Genomic DNA, 18,157 nt, shown 5'->3' on the forward strand with positions numbered 1-18,157 from the left:
ACATCGCAACACAACAATGGGAGGAAAAAGTATGGATACATGTATGTGTAACTTGGTCCCCATGCTGTACAGCAGAAATAAAGAAATAAATAATAAAAAAAGTATAATATATAATTGGCAAAAAAAAAGAGCTAAGATGTAACAGATGTAAATGCTAGTAGTTAGATTGAAAAATCTACAAGCTCAAAGCACAGTATGGAACTCTTTACTTTCTATGGAAGTAAAACATTTTCAGGAAGTTCTGCCTGTGGTCAGTCAGCAACTTAGGGAGTCAATGGAAGTCTGTGGCTGTTTGATATGGAAATCAAACCCAGAGTTAGAGGCAATGCCTTGGGATATTGTGTTCCTCTCTATTTTAGATTCATAGTGATGTACTGAACATCCACTGGTAATTCAGGTCATTTAGCTACTGGTAGCTTTACATGATGACTTCTTCCAAATGTTAATTCCGTAAGTCTTAAACTACATGGTGAAATAAACTTTAAAATTATAAATCATATGATTCCACAAGGATTTATGGAACAAGTACCATAAATAATTCACTGTCTTAGAGAGAATGAATATAAAGGTAGATATTTATAGCCAATGCCTGTAGGTAAAAGTGCAAAATTAATGACTACCATATGCTGAGAGTCTACTCTGAATCAGAACTATCTTTGACACATTTTTCATATTATGTAATTGTTATAATGGATCTAATGCTAGGTATCCTAGTATTCCTATGTCACAGAAGGGGAAACTGGCTCAGAAGTAAAGTATCTCACGATCTTACCTAGTGGTAAGGCCAGCAGTCTGATCCCAGAACCCATGCTCTAGCCATTACGGTGCAATGTCTCCCCATCAGAGCTATTTATATGCTGGAAAAAATTAAATGAAATCAGATTTTGATATTTTTGTCTAGCAATACTTTCTGTAAGATTAGAATTCTAATGTGACTTTTGAAATGTGAGTTAGACACTGCCTGGTTTCATCCTGATGCTTCTACCATTCTTTCTCTTACTAAGTCAGCATTCTGTAAGACTCAGTCCTCCCACTGCTTTTGTTTGGTGAAAGCAGGTCATGCCATACTTTTTCTGGTTGCTCTGATCCCAAACAAGGTCATCACAAATGAAGTAGAAATCAATATCCTCAAATCTGCATTTTCAGCCCAGACTTAACTGGTGCGCTTCACATTCTGATGTCTCAATAGTTCTGCATTTTCAGCATGTCTGGAACTGAAATACCAGCTATTTCCTCAAACCTGCTCCCTAATACACAACAACAACAGCTGCTGCTACTATTACTCGTCTATACGAATAACCAAAAATGCATACAGTAAAACCCCATGAAGTCGGGTTTTGTGTCTCTCAAGCTCATCTCTGGATTTATGCAATTCAGCATAGATCCTGAAATACATTCTGTATAGATTGAAAAAATATTTACTGAATTACAAATAAAAGAATGTATAAAAGGTGAAACAGAATGTGTTCCAATAATGTTGGTACTTAATACACATTTCATATACCTAATATACATTTTTACCACTTGAGTTTCTTGTTTGCAAACCAGAGAAGTTAACAGTATTTTGGCTCGTGGTATCTGCATTTAATCAATATCTGCTTAAAAACCTGGAGTAGATCGTGTGTTCCAGGCATACTGTAGATCAAGCAGTACCTCAGGGAGCATCCAGATAAACCTCACTCCTCTACCCTGACACATTGGCCCCTTTGTCTTCGGTCTCTTAAGTACTGAGATGATTGGAGACACAAGCTGACTGACAGCAACAAAATAATGGGGATTTATTAAATATACTTTTATAGCTTAGTATGTCAGCTGAACCTCAGTTCTTGATGTATTCATCAAATTTGTAGGATTTTTTTTCTGATGATCGATTCCTTATTATCTATCAGAGCTCCAAGAGCAAACCAGAAGCAGTTTCTCAAGAAAACAGAGTGTTCTTTCTACCAGAGCTTTTCTCCAAAAGCACAGACACCTGAGCTGTGACTATTCTGTTTCAACTTTACCACAGACACTACATTTTATACAACAGTGTTTTGCCACATAGGATTTGCATAGAACTGGATCCAATTGTTCATAAGGTTCAGTTGGTGATGAAGTTCTTTCAATTATATCTTAGACCATTGAAATACGTTTTTTCTTACTCTGGGAACCATTAAAACCCTAGTTTAGAGTTGCACAAATAATGCAAACATTCCCTTTAAAATTAGTAAAGCCCTCAAAGAATTATTCCTCTTTCTTTGTGGCTGGAAAGTCAGAGTAGAAAGTGTAGCACTGTGCTTTTAAGTTTGGTTTGATCATGCAGTCTTCAACTTGGTAGCAGGCTCAGTAACTTTCTTGGGTTATATCTCCATTATCTGTCATGCACATTCCCAACCAAAGTAGCTGGAAAACTTCATAATTTTTGTCTATTAGATTCCATTAGCAGGTTGTCTTCTATAAAAGTGGATTCAGAAATGTCTTGGTAAGTCTAACTATATCTCTCCTCACTAAATGATGGAGAGTGATATAAACCTAACTCACAGAGCAAAGGAATACTGTGACTTGTATTTAATTGTTTCCTGTGTTCTGTTTATCGCTATATAGAAAACATATTTGTCAAATCAAGCTGCATATCAAGGACCAGAAACTAGATTAATTTGCTTCAGGTAAGAGATAATCAAAAATCCTTTAAAGCAAGATTGTTGGAAGGTTCTCAGTCCTGATGTCAGTTGAGAATCAATGGACTTTAGATTGTCATTTTGTTTCTTTAGCTGTTCATTGCTACACATCTCCTAAAATTTTCATGTCCATGTTTTCATATGACATAAAATATGTTCTGCACAGTGATGAGAACCATTGGTTCCATAAGACTTGCCTTTAATCAGAACTTTAGGTGACATTTCTTAAATGCTTGAAAACTGCCTGCCAGGATTTTACCATTCCGAATTAGCTGGATTTTCAGTATTCTCCTTTTGGACCAATCCCAACTCTTCCAGGATAAATTCTAAAGTGGTTGCAATTCTTGCTTCCATGTAATTATACTTAACTCAGTTAACTTAATCACAAATGATATTTATTGACAGAGAATTTGATGGATCCTAATATGGAAAAGGTTGCTGAAAATCAAGCTCATTAAACACTACATAAAAATTAAAAACTACCTAGATTAGCCACCTCAGAACACTGTTGCTGTCAAATCATGCCTCACTTCCTCTTCCTCTGGGACACCTGCATCTGGGCACATGCTGCTCTCTTGCTGGGTTTAGTTTTACTGGCCATTGTCCTAGGTCATTAGGCTTTCCCACTGTGCTGATTCTGCTTTCAACAGCATCTAAATATCATTGTGCTTTTGTTTCATTTCAAGATTCAAAGTCTTCAGCTGGAGGGGGTGGGTGTGACTAGTGAGCTTAGATTACAGGCTGCCAAAAGGGAGGGGAAGGGATTATCTACTGGACTTCAGCTTCTGTAGCAGATGGATTGGTTGGCTTCCACCTATCTTGAGATGTCCCCCAGAAAAAAAAGTAGCCAAAACAGGAAAAAATGTTCAATGAACCTATTAAATAAAATGTGAAAAATTTATGAGATAAAAAATGGAAGTAACACAGAAAATTAGCAATAATTCAAATCTTCAGTGAGTTCATGTCATCATTTTAGTGTGTTTTATAAATTAATTTTCTTTCGTTTTAATTGATAGTCATTCAAGTTTATTTCTTTTAATGGCATGTGGTATATATACTTAAAAGATATTAATGGAAGTTATATGTTTCATGAATTTTGGTAAATAATCAAGTAATAAACAAGTAGAAGAAAACCTAGATATAGAATCTATGTATCATAGAGAATCTAATTAGGCCTTTAGGCAACCAACAGTATATATCTGAACAGCAAAAATTACTGAATAATAATAGATAAGTGAGTGATTTATAAGTATGTGCTTGGTACAGGCAGAGGGTCACATGCACCATGTCTATGGTCCTATCTAGAACTTGACAAGATGTCTCGTTATGATTTAACCAATGGAAAGGTAAGTAAATCACACAGCTAGAAGCTCGCATGTATAGGGCAGTTATAGAAACTGAGCCCAGTCTTTCAGATTGAAATAAAACATTGCCCCAATTAATGTATGTGCATATTTGATGACAGCATTTGTCTAACCTATTTAATTCCCAGTGTTTACTGACAGGTTTCCTGAAACATAGGAAAAATCATGCCACAACTGCCATATTTTAATAATCCTCCTTTTGTGGGAGACGCCAATGAAAGTGAAAACAAAACTAATGAAATAGTATGCTCTTTTTGAATACAGTTAATAGCAATTTTTACTTTTTATAAAATATTATAAAATTATGATTTTAGTGTATTATTATATCTAAAAAACAAAAAATAAGGTAATGAGAAGTCTTTTAGTACAAATATATAGGGATGGAATTTATCTCTTGCCACTGTTGTGATAAGATTTGTGTATTCAATCAAAGAAAAATCCTATCAGCTTTGCCTCTACCTTCTCTGATTTTACTACATACAATAAAATTTATCTGAAACAGAAGAATTTTACACAACATAACAACTAGGTGTATATAGGTATTCAGAGTATTCTTTTCCGAACACCACATGATAGACAGGGAGAATTATCCTTTAAATGATAAACTTTAATAGTTGCATTTTTAAAAATATTTGATGAGATAAAAATCAAATATATTCTTATAAAGAAGTCATAATATTAGTAAAACCATCACATTAGAAGAATAGAATTTTGATTTAACAAACACGATAACAGGTGGCCAAAAGAAACTAGAAATTCAAATTAGGGCAAAACATTGCCCTAATTAATGGATGTGTGTCTTTTTCCTTTTTTTTTAGGAAAAAAAAATGTATGGGTATCTTTTTTTCCTTTTTTAGAAAGGAAAAGGAATAATGGCTTGAAGGTATGTGGAAATGAATAAATAGTTGTTCATTAATTAAAATAAATATTTCTTGAGTGCTTCTTTTGTGTGAGGCACTACTCGGGATACCGAAGATATGGTGCTAGAGTTCAGACAAAAACAGTTGCCGATGTCAGTGAGCTCACATTCTCTAGAAGAAGAACTAAAACACCCAAGTAAATAAAGATATTAATTTTACATTATGAAAAAATTGGGATATAAATAAAACTGGATATAGGAAGGGGAGGTACTTAAGAGAATTTTTAATAAGATGTAGCCTGTCATGAAGATACTTAGAGGCAATGAGCTTCGTGCTAGGGAAGTGGTGGTCATGCCGTCACCAGAGTGATAATGCAGGCTCTGGACAACCAAAGAAGGTGACTGGTGGAGTTTCCATTGTGGCGCAGTGGAAACGAATCCAGCTAGGAACCATGAGGTTGCAGGTTTGATCCCTTGCCTCGCTCAGTGGCTTAAGCATCTGGAGTTGCCTTAAGCTGTGGTGTAGGTTGCAGACGTGACTCAGATCCTGCATTACTGTGGCCATGGCATAGGCCAGCAGCTGCAGCTCCGTTTAGACCTGAGCAGCCCTAAAAAGCAAAAAAAAAAAAAGGCGACCAGTCTGAGTGGGTGTCATGACTGAAGGTAAGTGGTGGAGACGATGTCAATGAGGAAGGAGAGATCACATCCCATGTGATGAGGTAGGCAGGCTATGGCAAGACATTTCAAAGTCATTCTAATTTGAAAAGGAAAACGTTGGCCAGCTGGGTACAGGGACCTCGCAGTTGGAATAAATCACGTCGGCTGCTCTATGGAGAACTTGGCACTCAAGATGGGCAGAAGAGGAAGCAGAAAGGCTGCAGAGAGGACTATTATCATGGTCTCTGTGTGAGATGGTGTCTTGAGCCAGCTGTAGTAGAGGTAGTGGAATAGAGTCAAATGTTGTCAGACTTTGAGAAAAGTGATTTCTGATCATTTATATATGAAAAGGGAGAATGAAACAAACACCTAGGGTTTTGAGCTGCGCTAAAAATATGGTGCTGTTATTTTACATGAGAAATAATGTAGAACAGGTTTTGGGGAGAAATCAAGATTTTTGGCTGTAATAGTTGTAGTCTCTGAGACATCCAAGTGCACATAATATGTTCAGGCCTTTGGACATATGAGCCAGAGAAGAGTATGTGACAGCCAAAATATACATTCATATATACCATTCTTGGTTTAGGAATTACTACCTTATATATGTAGTTAAAGTCATAAAACTAGATGAGAGAGAGATCACATAAATGTATGAATAACTGTGTTAAAAATCTCTTTTTTTCCCCCAAATAATTACTATAGTACAGTGAACTATTTTGGACAAAGTAATTATAATCCAATGATGAATAAACAAATTTTTAATGAGTTTAAAAAGCCTATATTGAGAATAAATATAACTACAATATTATTCTCTTTTTCCTCTGTAAATTCTAAGATTGTATATTTAATGTAATAGCTTTAAAACTCATCTTGTATATATATGAATTATATATTTATGTGCAAATATAAGTATATATGAAGATCAAAAGATTAAAAAGCTATTTAGATCAAGATAAAGATCAGTGTCTATAATCACCCAGAGGAAATGTTTCATTAATTATTACATACTGAGATGCCACAATCCCTAATATGATTAGTAACAGCACATGAGTCCACCAAAACTATGCCTGTGAAGCTTGACCAAAATAAAAGTGGGAGAACACATACAAATGTAAGTTCTATTAGCACAAATCATTAGGCTTAGAAAAGATCTAGGGGAGTTCCCATTGGGGCTCAGAAGAAACGAGCCTGACTAGTGTTCATGAGGATGCAGGTTTGATCCCTGGCCTGGCTGGGTGGGTTAAGGATACGGTGCGACAAGCTGTGGTGCAGGTCACAGATGTGACTCAGGTCTGGTGTTTATACAGAAATCAACCTATCTACAGAAAAAAGAAAAAAAAAAAAAAAAAACCTCTTGATCTTGGAGAACAGATTTGTAGTTGCCAAGAGGAAGGAGGAGGGAGTGGGGTGGATGGGGAGTTTGGGGTTAGTAGATGCAAACTATTGCATTTAGAGTGGATAAGCAATGAGATCCTGCTGTATAGCACAGGGAACTGTATCTAGCCACTTGTGATGGAACATGATGGAGGATAATGTGAGAAAAAGAACATATATGTATATATATATATATGTATGTGTTTGTGTGTGTGTATGTGACTGGGTCATTCTGCTATACAGCAGAAATTAACAGAATGCTGTAAATCAACTATAACAGAAAAAATAAAAATCTTAAGAAAATAAAAAAAATAAAGTCATATGAAAACATCCAGTTAAACTTATGGTGATATGCATTTATATGAATTTTATTAAATAGAAGGCCATTGGAGGGTGAAAGGGATAATAAGATCTTACAGATGTAAGAGTATTACTTATAATCTTAATTTTGAGAGTTTTAGCTTCTCAATTTTAATATGATTTCATATTAGTTGAAAAATAGTTAGCCTGCCCATTTTTGGATGTTCTCTGAAAGGAAAGAGCACAGGTATTGGGTTCTGAGTTGGGATTCAGATGAAGAAATGTATAGGGGTTGGGAAGTGGAAGCAGGGACTAACCTTCACAACAGAACAGCCCTGGAAAAGGTCATGTTAAGTGAGGGTGAGGAGGTGGCAACTGTGCAGACTGTAAAGATGAGTAAAGAATAAATCTCTAGAGTTCTCGTCATGGCCCAGCAGAAAGGAATCTGCCTAGCATCCAAGAGGATGTAGGTTAGATCCCTGGCCTTGCTCAGTGGGTTTAGGATCTGGCATTGTCCTGAGCTGTGGTGTCGGTCGCAGACATGGCTCAGATCCAGAATTGCTGTGGTAGAGATATAGTCCAGCAGCTACAGCTCTGATCTGACCTCTAGCCTGGGAACCTCCATATGCTGCGAGTGCAGCCCTAAAAAGACAAAAAAGAAAAAGAAAAAGAAAAACTCTGGGCTGGGATTGCACAGATTTGAGTAAAAGGGGTGAAAAACTAGAACGTGTACTCTGCAGTATTTTTAGTGCTCTAGGGGTTGGTATCACCCTGCTCTGCTGCACTCCCCACAGTCTTTAGTGCAGTAGATCCTGTCCCCGATGGCCTTCCAAGCTTCTGGGGGTCCTCACAGGGGGTGACGGTCTTTGTTGCCACAAACTATGAAGTGGACAGCCATAAACATCACCAGGCTCATCCCTCCATATGCAATGGTGCAGCTGGGAGTGGAAGACATTTATTAGGGTTTTTACTTATTTTGATCCATACTAAGAGAACATTTTTCCAAAATTCCTCAGTTGACAGAGTTGCTGTCATATTTGGTTTATCTTAGATGCCACCGAGATTCTGGAAATGTTAACTTACTAGAGAAAAATTTCACTTTCATCAGCGTGTGGTCAAAGAATACCTAATTGACAGGATATACCAAGATATATTTCTTGAACTTTGGTAGACACGGTCATTAAACATCCCACACTGCCCAAATCTCTGAGCAAACACAGTGTCTGCTAGAATCAAGACATTCTATCAAGTCTTAGCTCTTTAGGACTCATTGCCGGAATAAATGCTCAGAATCATTCTTTATAACCACATCAAACTTAATACATCCTTTATAAAAAGGCCTCTGTCTTCATTAAGGAAAATGGAATAATTATTCCCGCTATAGTGTCCCTTGTTCTCCCTCCTCTACTATATCTATGTGAGATGTAGCTTTTAGTTTAAGGAAATGGAAAAAGGTAAGATATCTGTTCCATGTACACACTGTGCTAAGTGTCTTTTAATTTAGAAAATTATTCTACTCTAAAATTCCTCATCCAATGAAAATGGGTTTTAGTGAAGGTCTCTACTTATGAGTATGTGTGAGCTTTCTACTTCAAGTAATATTTTAGAGCAGACACATAAGAGAAATATAAAAACTAATTACACAAAATGAAGCATTTGATCCATTATGAGGCACAGGTAATTATGAAAAGAAAAGCAAAGATTTTAAAGGTCAAGGAAACAGCCATCTGCTTAACAACTTGACCATCTGTGAAAAATATTTCAAGGCCAGTTAAAAGCTCACAAGGCCCTAACTGCTACCCAGAAAGATGTCTTATATGTTAGTCTGCATCTGAAGTCAAGGTATCAGCACAGACTCTATGAGCATAATATCATTCATTTTTTAAAAATCAACTTAAATTTGCCTTGTTAATTAGAAAGAGTACGTAGTTTCTTTTAATTAAATTCCTATGAAGAGGCATTAAAGTTTAAGTGAATAAAATCGTGTTATTTTGCACATTTATTATGATTAAAAACAATGCTACAGTATATCTAATATTTTTTATTGAATTGGATGTTTTCAAAAGCATGCACTTTACTTACATGTAGTGTTATATTTTAATTTACATTTTTAAAATTATATGAGTATATTTAAAAAAACATTTAAAATTGTTACTCTGCTAGTCAAATTAGAAAAAAAATAGTCTTCTTATTCATGCTCTCCCATTATAGAACTCAAGACAAAATAACAGTTTAAACTCTAAGTAAAATATAAATATAAATATGTGTGTATTGCTGGTATTGTGAATGGCTGGATTTGAAATTATATGTGATAGGTTTGAAATGTTTTGAAAACTTTGAGATATTTCAGTCAAAAATATTATCCTTTTCTTCTATTTGTACATCTCTATTATTTTATACTTTAAAAATGCATTTATGTACATTCCCTAAATTTATTTCCACCATTTATATTTTTTCTTTATCTCCTAAAAATATCACTTTTCTCCTAGCATCTAGCCCAATAGTTTATTGATTTTTTATAGGAATATTTATCATTCATCTGAGGGTGAATTAGTCTAACAAATAAACTTAATGAATTATTTCACACATATTTTTAGTTCCTAAGGGAATTTTAGATATTCATATGACAAAATCACCCCATCTGGAAGTGTCATTCAATATCAGCAAGTATTAAGCACCAAGGTTGCATTGAATGCTATTTTGAACATTGAAGATGCAAGCATGAAAAATAGATGAAAATCTCATTCTCATGAAGCTTGCATTCTAAAGAGAAAATGTAAGGAAGCAATAGATGTCTTTAAGGTTAAATAGGGAAAATCAGCATTTTTTAAAAATGAAGACTTATAATCCAAGAAAAAACCATATGTGTCTTTTGTTTCTGGTCTCTTCTACTGGTTTTTCAGTTAACTACACACATGTATATTTTCTTATGACCAACATTTTTATGTCTTGTTAAAGAAACCCTTCAAGACCTTTAAAGTATAAACAATTCAGTTATATATTCTTATCATTATTTCTAAGGTTTTTTCAGTTGCTGTTTTGTATTGGTGATGACTTTCACCTTTAAGAGTGTCTTGTCTAAAGTTAATCTTTGAATATAGATTACATTTTGGAACCAAATCCATCTTCTTTTCATATCATTTGTTTCCAGCTTCATTTTTTTCCTCAATGACCTGACAAGCAACTGTGTCACCTACCAAAATTGTCTGTTTACAGGATTCCTATCCTACTCCATTGATTAATCTCTAGTTAATGCCACAACATCAATGTTAACATTGCTCAATAAGTCCTGGTATCATGAATGACCAGTTGTTGCCTTTGGTCCTTTCAAAGAAATGACCTTACTATATCAATAATTTATATATTGGAGAATGTTCTTTTTAAGCTCTATGAATTACTCTGTTGTGGAACCTATACACTTATTGACTATGTTTATATTAAGAGAAAATCCACAGCTTCAGATTATTTATTCTTCCTATTTATAAATTGGTATATGTCTCTCTTAAGTTATGTATATTATACTGTCTTCCAATAAAGTTCTATAATTTTATCTGATAAACATCTTATAATTTGCCTTACAGTTTAGCAAGTAAAATGAAATAATAAGAAACATAGACCTCAGAAGCAGTGATTTTATTATATTTTGATTAAACATTTGTTATACTGAATTCATGGAAATCTTTGAATGCTTACGTGTCAGAGGTAATCATAAATAGACAACTTAAACTTTTATTTTCACTGGTAAATTTTTAAAAAAGTATTTGCATAAACTTATCCATTTTCTCTTGTACCTAGTTCTCTGTGCTCAGAAAATTCCAGAAATACTGATTATTAACTAATTAATTTGCTTTTACTTTCATTTAATCATTCATTTACTAAATAGTAGCTTGCTAAAAAAATTCTATAGATTTAACATCATCATAAATATGTGTTATAAATAACAATGAGACCTACTTACTATAATACTGGAAACGTATTTAAATTTCTTGGTCTTAAAGTATATACTTCTTCTGCCATCAACTAGTTTAAAAAATTAACTCAGTGTAAGCCCATTTGAAGTGTAAAAGTAAATTTTACTGGTAAAATATTTGTCATCTCTATTTCTTGAAGGACATTATATATGTGTGTGTATCGATTTAGATATACAAATACATATATGAAAATAATAAGGAACAAAGCAAAGTTATTGTAAGGAAAAAGTATTGAGAAAATAAAAGTCTATTTTCAATTCATTGCTAGAAAGCAAGGAAAAAGCTAGCTATTTGGGAAAATGTTACTTTAAGAAAAAATGAGATACATCTGAGGATGCATAGGTATGTATTTATTTTTGCATCATTGAAAAAAACTTATGAGTTCGATGAACAAATACATAGACATATTGTGAATGATAAGCTCGAGGCTCTTTGAAAGAGAAAAATAGGAGCTGACAAAGCATGTTTATGACCTCAAAATGACACTGCCACAGGTGATTAAGACTTACAAGTAAGATCAGCTCATGCCTATAATTTGAAACTTGCTTGAGCATCAGATACCTTTTATGTGTGTAGAAGAGCCAGGGAAGTAATTGGTTCTACTTATAGCAAAAGCAAGTTCAGCATTTTGAAGTTTCCTTTTTTTTCCCCTTTCCCTAACTGATGTACATTTTATCTCAACTCAGCTGAGACAAATGAAAAAAAGACAGAGATTTGACTCAGCATTTGTGCTCAGATTCATTAGTGTTATGAAGTGAAAAGGGGGAAAATTCAAATCTTTTCTCCTCTGCTCTACTTAAAATGCAAATGATATAATATAGAAATATTTCCAAAATATGTTAAAATACACCAGGAAAAAAAATAGTATTTATTAAGCTCAATTCTTTCTGGAATTAATTCAGTGGCTTATAATAAGATATCCCATTTCTCTTAAGATCTACATAATATTCTGGGAATGTTTGATTCACCTAGAGAACATTTTAGATAATACTATCCCTAGGACATGCCCTTAGGGATGTTGTTTTAATTGGTCTGTTATGGAGTCTAGCATTGTATTTCTAAGAGCTGCCTATGCATTTCTACTGCATAGTCAAGGACGAGAACCACTCTTTTAACATATTCCCTCACTGTTCTAACTTAATTTTGGAAGTCATTAATTTCCTGAGGCCACCGGGGTATTACAGTCAGATGTAGATTATCTAAACCCACATGCCTAATCTCTGATAATGAATAAGTAAAAGATTATTTGTCTTTGAATTTAGAATTTGAGATTCAGATTCAAACATACAGGATAAGGCGCCCTTTATAAGAGCAATTTGATCGATCTAACTTCTAGTTCTTATTTTATCCCTACTGTCAGCAGTTTCAAACACACTGTGATGAGGAGAGCGAGAAAGTCATAGATCATCTAGAAGAATGTTTTCACGGACGAGCCCTATTTAGCAAGCTTGCTACCTGAGGAGTACCGCTTTCCGCTCTTACTCTGGGTAAAATGGAGCCAGTGGGAGAAGAATCACCATTCTACCCCCTATGCAGAAATACAATTTCCCCCATCTTTACTATATTCTTCAAAGTCTGCTAGCTATAAAGAAAATGTTTAAAACAACCTCAAATTCAGAGAACCCCAGAGCTAGAAATGCTATCCACGGCATGTGCTGACAAACGACTAAGAGACGAGTGAGAAGATGTATTCACTTTTAAAACATGAGGAAGGCTTAGACATCAAAGATGACAATGTCTTTCTCTAAACATGATGAAACTATTCTAATGGTTGACATTTCTCAAATAGTGCCATGCTCATGTTGCAATGGATGTGTACAGTTTGTTTCCACATAACCCACTTTTTATATACAAATACAATTCAGAGAATTGTATGTTGAAGGAGCTGTTTCTCCCTTCTGTCCAGCCAAGTTTTGTTTTTTTGTTTTTTTTCCCACCAGGAACTAACCAGTCATACTAGTACAGTACTCTGGCCGCAGGGAAGGGTCTAGGACCCAAACCAATGTGTTTAGAAATCTGTGGATTAACAACAAGCCGACAGGCATATGTAGGCAGGCTATTACTTTATTGAAAGCATTGCCTCTTGTCTTTTTTCCAGGTTTACTTAGTAGATACAAAATCTCCTGCATCAATGTGAGCTGTGATTCTACTACTTGTAACCAAAAGCCTAGAATTTCTGCAGTAAAAGCATGGTGCCATTTAATATTACGTATTTACACCTATGATAAAGAGGATAAGAAAAAGGATCATGGCATTGTCAATTGCTAGCTGTAAGGCTTTTAAGCAAGATATTTAATTACTTCTAAGCCTGTATGACCTCATCTCTAAAATAGGGGCTATATATTGACACATTCCTCATGGTATTATTATGAGTTTGATGGAATTCTGCACACAATGTACAAGAACTGGCACATAAAAAGACACAAAAAGTTAGTCATTTTATTATTCAAAGATCTTTTGGTTCCGTAATATAGATCTGGTCTCACACATGAGCGAACAGGTTCAGAGAGGTTAAAGTAAATTGTGCAAGGTTATAATAATGTATAGTGTTTAGGAATTAAAACTTTACTTGGTTAGTACAAGTCTAAAGTCTATACTTTTTGTTTGTTTATAGTTTGAACTGAAGCAAGAATGTAGACAAACAGATGTAAACACATATAAAGTAGCAAATCATTATGTACCATTGTTTACACAAATAAGTATACAGTAACATCTAAATGTAGAATGAACATACCCATGTAACTGCTGTGTATATAAAGAAGTAGAACATTTCCGGAATTCCAAAAGTAGCCCTCTTGCAACTTATCACAAATCCTCCCTTGAGGTAAACACTATAGCTAAGGTTTGCCTGTTGTTCAACTTTATATAAATGAAATCATGCAATATTTATTATTATGCATCAGATTTTACAAGATTTTTCCATGTCGTACATTGGGTTAGGTTTGTTCATTTAAAGTGCTATTCAGTATTGTGTAAAATGAATATTCCAAAATGAATTTTTCTTCCTATTTGTGATAAGGATGCTTTTCCATCTTGGAGATCATACAAATTGTGCTTTTTTGAGTATCCCTGTACAGACCTCTTGGTCTGCAATTCTATGTGTTACTATTACATTCAGAGTGGAATTGATGAGTCATGGGATATGCACGCGTTCATTGTGTTGGAACTGTCAAACTCTTAACTTTCTCCAACAATAATGTATCTTAATTCCAAGTGCTTAAATTCCATCCCACCACTTGTTATTTTCAGCCACAACCCCACCCCACCATACATACCACATGTTCATGTTCCAGTGTTTATTTATGTAAAGTTTTATTTTTCTTCTCATATGTTCACTGACATTTTAGCTATCCTTGTTTTGTGAACTACCATTTCAAAACTCTTTTCTTTCTTTTTTTTTTTTTATGCTTTTGCTTTTTAGGGCTACATCTGTAACATATGGAAGTTTCCAGGCTAGGGGTTGAATCAGAGCTGCAGCTGCCAACCTATACCACAGCCATAGCAATACCGGATCCAAACTGTGTCTGTGACCTCTACCACAGCTCATGGCAATACCAGATGGTTAACAGTCTGGGCAAGGCCAGGGGTCAAATCCGCATCCTCATGGATACTAGTTGGGTTCATTACCACTGAGCCGCAACAAAAACTCCCCAGTTCAAAACTCTTGACTACGTATATCTCTATTTTCATCATTTTGTTAATTTATTTGAAGACATTTTGCATAACTCTAAATATGACCTGGATATTAGTATTTTGTCAGTATATTCATTAGAAATACTTTCTTTCACTGTGTGTGTTTTTTTTTTCATCATAACAGTACAATTTCATGAACAGAAGTTCTTAATTTTAATATTCAATGTTTATGAATTTTTTCTTTTTGGTGTCCTGTTTAAGAAATCTTTGCCCTTTCTATGGTCAGGTTAAAATCTTATCTTAAAATGGAAATCTTAAAGTACCTATAATTCATTTTTTTACATTTTATATTTTGTCCCATAGTGGACTGCGTTTAATGTTCCTTCTTTATATGTGTGCTGTGGAGCCCAATGTTTTCCCATTCATATGGGTCTATGATTAATCAAGATTCACTTATTGATGAGACTATTCTTTCCCACTGTTGTATACTACCATTTTTTTAAATAAATCAAGGACTTATATAAGCACAGATTTGCTTACGGACATTTTAAAATAGTTTTATCTATCTTTATGCCTATATACTCTCTTAATTACTGCTGATTTGTATAGAATGTCTTGATATGTGGTAGTGTATATTACCAGCATTGTTCTTCCTGAAAGACTTCCCTATGATATCCTGTGGCTCATGACCAAGACTATTCTCCCTTCATATGAAACCCTGGTGAAAATATGAAGTGGATACTGATTAGACTGATTTAATTTAATTAACAGATGCAAAGAACTTCAGCATCATTAAATTCCTACCTGCAGCTCCCAGCAATAAGTTTATAATCTTTGAAGCACGAGCTGAGGACAAAATAAACATCTTTCCCTTTAATTACACTTTTAAAAACTGCATTACTAAAATTAATTTTCTTTATCACTTGATACATCTGAAATTTAAGTCTTGAAAAGTCAAAGAAAACTTTTAATATTGTTTTCCTCTATCACTTTAACCTTCTGGAATTTGATAATTAAAATGTAAATTCCACAAGAGTAGATGCATTGTCTAGTTCACTGCTGTACTTCCTGTAGCTAGAGTAGAAAATGTAATAGATACTTTATACTTTTTCCAAAATATGGATAAACATATACCAAATTTTTAGGAATATACTTTTTCATTTAACTGCTTAAGTGTATTAAGAACTCACCAAATGAAAATGAAAAACAAAGGTACTAATTTATTTTATATATGCCATAGTGCTATTTAATTATAGATGTTTCCAAAGTACATAACTCTTATGTTTATTTAATAAAGTATAGGTTGAGTGAGTGATTTGCCTTGAGGCATATTCAAACATGATTTCATACTCTTTGGGATGCTAACTCCTAGAGTGGAGAGTGAAATGTATAAGATGTAAAATTATAATTTCAATGATATCAGCAGGTAGGTGATGAGGAGGGGACAAGAACTAGAGTTAGGAAGAGAAATGAAGCACTCAAATTCAGTGTGTTAACCTCAGATAAGCCATTATGTCTCAGCATGTCCTGACTTTAAAAAGTTGTGCATGATGTATATATACATGGTAGGCAGAATGGTCCTCCCAAATGTCTCTGGAACATATGACTAGGTGGCCTCATGTGGCAAAATGTATTTTGCATGGATTTAAAAGATAGGGATCATTACCCTGGATTATCCAGTCCAATTACACGATCCCTTAAAAGCAGAGAACTTTATTGGAAGCAAGAGTGATGAGGGTGGGAGTGGCTTGCTGACTGAAAAGATGAAGGAGGCCATGAACCAGGGACTTCAGATGGCATCTAAAAGCTGAAAATGACTTCCAGTGGGCAGCCAGCAAGGAAGCAGGGATGTCAGTCCTACAACCACTTGGAACTGAATTCTGCTCACACTCTTACTTTTGTTGCAAGCAGATTCTTCTTTCTTTTTATTCTATTGAATAAATCCTAGGCCGACAATTCCTTAATTTCAATCTTGGCAGACCCTGAACTGACCCTAAACATAGAAACCAGTTGAGTCCACTTAGCTTTCTGGCCTTCAGAACCATGAAAGAGTTCATTTGTGTGGTTTTAAGCCTCTAAATAGGAGAAAAGTGCATATATTAGTAATGGAAAATGAGTACAACATTTGTCCAAAGTCCTTTCATCATTATCTCAGTAACTGTTTTAAGGTAAAAGACCTCTCTATCTCTACATATTTCTCTCTCTCTTTCTCTGACTTTAATTTACTTCACCTATAGTCCCCCTGATTGTAAAATCCATGAATGGAATGCTCTCTAATTTCCGTAGTTCTAATATGTCCTGCAGAGTAAGAGATCCATTTACTGGACAAATCCATATGAGTAAAAATGGAAAGGTATACTGTGCTTCTTGTGCTTATTTCTCTGCCACCTCAAACTATATCACCTAGGTTGGGCTTTAATAATGATGCTATCCAACCATTCCTTACTGAGGCACATTGATTGGCTTTGGGAACCCAGTAGGACACTTTTATATTACCCTTTGAATTTTTCCAGTATCTTGTTGAAAGACATCAGTTTCTCTTCCCATCTACCTCTGACCATGCACTGCATAGACTCTCATCTTTCTAGAATATAGCATGTAATTTGACTTGCTACATAACTCTTATCTATTACCTAGCTCTATCCTCCCATCTTCCAGTGCTCCTGTATAAATAAAAAAAAATTAAATTGGCTGAGTAGTATTCTGTCTCTGGGCATTTAGGTTGTTTTCATGTCTTGCCATAAGAAAAAGAATAAAATAATACCATTTTCAGCAACATGGATGGAACGAGAGACTCTCATACTGAGTGAAGTCAGTCAGAAAGAGAAAGACAAATACCATATGATATCACTTATATCTGAAATCTAATATATGGCATAAATTAAGCTTTCCACAGAAAAGAAATCATGGACTTGGAGAACAGACTTGTGATTGCCATGGGGGAGAGGGAGGGAGTGGGATGGACTGGGAGTCTGGGGTTAATAGATGCAAACTATTGCCTTTGGAATGGATAAGCAATGACATCCTGCTGAATAGCACTGGGAATGATATATAGTCACTTATGATGGAGCATGTTGGAGGATAATGTGATAAAAATAATGTATATAAGTATGTGTGACTTTGCTGTGTGGTAGAAAATTGACAGAACAATGTAAACCAACTATAATGGAAATAGAAAATATCATTTAAAAAAAAGAAATGGAAAAAAATTCCAATTGGAAAATTGGCCAACCTTTGAAGAATTCCCAACTTCTTGTGGAAATAGAATATATAGGATGAATGAACTCTAGGTCATAGTTTTTCACATTTCATAATCTTTAAAATTAGAAAATGTCCTAGAAT

This window comes from Sus scrofa, chromosome 16 (genome assembly GCF_054392235.1).
Source record: "Sus scrofa isolate SSC_HxYL_T2T_F1_AM1 chromosome 16, Sscrofa_HxYL_maternal_Yorkshire_Landrace_v2.0, whole genome shotgun sequence".
Classification (NCBI taxonomy): Eukaryota; Metazoa; Chordata; class Mammalia; order Artiodactyla; family Suidae; genus Sus; species Sus scrofa.